The 2,190-nt window shown below is 46.6% G+C and overlaps 1 non-coding gene across 1 annotated transcript; it reads left to right on the top strand.

The window, feature by feature from the left end:
- The first annotated feature begins 580 nt into the window (after positions 1 to 580).
- Positions 581 to 685, top strand: LOC114083496 (U6 spliceosomal RNA). Its single transcript, XR_003581155.1, has one exon. It is a non-coding gene; the product is annotated as a U6 spliceosomal RNA (small nuclear RNA).
- The last annotated feature ends 1,505 nt before the right edge of the window (positions 686 to 2,190 follow it).

Genomic DNA, 2,190 nt, shown 5'->3' with positions numbered 1-2,190 from the left:
ACAGAGTAGCTGGTATTCTGCTGGGATAGGAAGCAGCTTGGCCTTGCTTCTTCTATGCTACTCTGATAATATCATACAAGTTGGCACCTTCCCTGGAAGTCCCACCCAAAAGCTCCATCCAGCTCTCTGGCCTCCTGAGGGTTGGTGTAGAATGTCAAGTCAGGGCTGCCATACCAAATGGCAGTTTCTTGACCTTAAACACCCAGTTCAGAATTCTTCCCAAAGAGATGAGAAATCCTGGGATTCCTTAACCAGTGGTGTGTCTGCATTCCTCAGAAAGCCCAAGAGGCCTCCATCACCTGTGGAGACAGTAAGTAACACCAGGATTCCAAGAAAAAAGCAACCTAACCACAATTTTACAGGCCATGTGCCCATATTGCATAGCTTATTAGAAAGCTTCCACTTATTGGGCTCTTACTATAGGCTAAGCAATTTGCACACGTTATCTCATTTATCTACCCTCCTATTTTCATGACTACTTTATACAGGTGAGGAACCTGAGACACAAAAGAAGTTAGGAAATGTGTTAAAAGTGACAGCTGGAAGTGACAGGTCCACCTGCTTTCAAAGCCTATGTGCAGCACTCACTTTGGCAGTACATATACTAAAATTAGACTTATAGAGAAGATTAGCATGGCCCCTATGCAAGGATGACATGCCAATTTGTGAAGAGTTCTCTATTTTTTTTTTTTGTAAAGGATATGTGCATAATTGCTACTAGAGGTCTCAGGTCCTGAACCCAAAGGTTGAAGGTCAGAGTTAGGAATACAGACCAGACCAGTCACACCATAACCCCATTTCCCCTATCTCCCTCAGCCTTAAACTTCCTAAAACTCTGATTTTGTTTATACTGCTCAAATTATGGAGGTGGGTTGGGGGCATCTAGCTGCCTCTGGCATAGGAGTTGAAATTTATGGAAACATTATTGTGTCTGCCTCCCATGGCTAGCCTAGGACCAAATACACACCTACCTTGAGCTTCCTACCTTGCGGAATAAGAGAAGGATGGGGGAGGGGTGCAGGGGAATGGGGCTTCCATTAAGGAGAAATCAGAAAAAAGACAAAAAGAGGTGGCCATGGTGTGCTGCCCTTTGAAAAAGTCTGCAAGAGCTAGGAAGCCAGGACTCTTAAGAAATAGCCAGGGGGCTGGGGATTTGGCTCAAGCGGTAGTGTGCTCGCCTGGCATGCGAGCGGCCCAGGTTCAATCCTCAGCACCACATACAAACAAAAATGTTGTGTCCGCCAAAAAATAAAACATTAAGAAATAGCCAGTAGTAGTGTGCCAGGGCAAATGAGACTACAAACAAACAAAAGACTCATCCTTGACGGTCCCCCCCCCCCCCAGTGGGGCAGCCAAGCGAGGGGAGCTCTGCCGGACTTTGCCTCAGCGCCAGGATACTGGCTGCATCACTTGCCCAGCCCACTAGAATGCTGTTGGGAAGAGTGCCTGACCACAATGCTTGGTTGATAAGTCATGGGTACCCCTGTCTGCTACCCATTCTCTTTTCTCCCTGCTTTTACTTTGCAACCTCTGCCTGGCAGGGAGCCTCAGAGTAGGGGTTGGGGAGCAGAGTCCTCCAGATGGTATTTAATACTCAGTGATTTATGGGTGCTGGAAAGGGCCGGGTGGAAAGCCAGAAAGAGGAAGGCCCAAGACTAGTTTCCATGAAGCACCAGCACCTCATTGACAAGAGTTGAGGTACCTATTTCCTTGATGCCTGTGCCTCAGCTTTGAGACTGAGTACAGATTTCACCATTCCCAGGGCCCAAGATTCTGGTACTATTTTGTATGAGACCAATGGAACTGGCTGGAATAAGGTTAATGAACACATGTCCAAATCCTTAACCTTTTCTTTAAGCTCCAGATTACTAGGAGAGGGAAGAAATAAGTGAGGTTGAGCAGTTCCATAGCTACTATTTTTGGAGGATTTATTTTTTTTAATGCATTAAAAAAATTCTTGTACACAAGAATTCTTTTGAACCCTCCATGGCTCCAAGAAAAACTGTTTGAAATGTCCTTTCTTATGGGGCCAGGGGGTTAAGTGCCAGGGATGGAAGGCTAAATGCCAGGGATGCTGGTTGCAGGGATGCTTGGGACCGAGGCTAATGGCCTCCCTGCTGTGGGCTCAGGAATACCAGGCCCAGGCACTGGTTGCCCTGAGAGATGCAGCCATTTTTACTTCTGATTGAA

This window comes from Marmota flaviventris, chromosome 17 (genome assembly GCF_047511675.1).
Source record: "Marmota flaviventris isolate mMarFla1 chromosome 17, mMarFla1.hap1, whole genome shotgun sequence".
Lineage (NCBI taxonomy): Eukaryota > Metazoa > Chordata > Mammalia > Rodentia > Sciuridae > Marmota > Marmota flaviventris.
The sequence above is the reverse complement of the archived record's forward strand: the minus strand, read 5'-3'. Positions and strand labels throughout refer to the sequence as shown.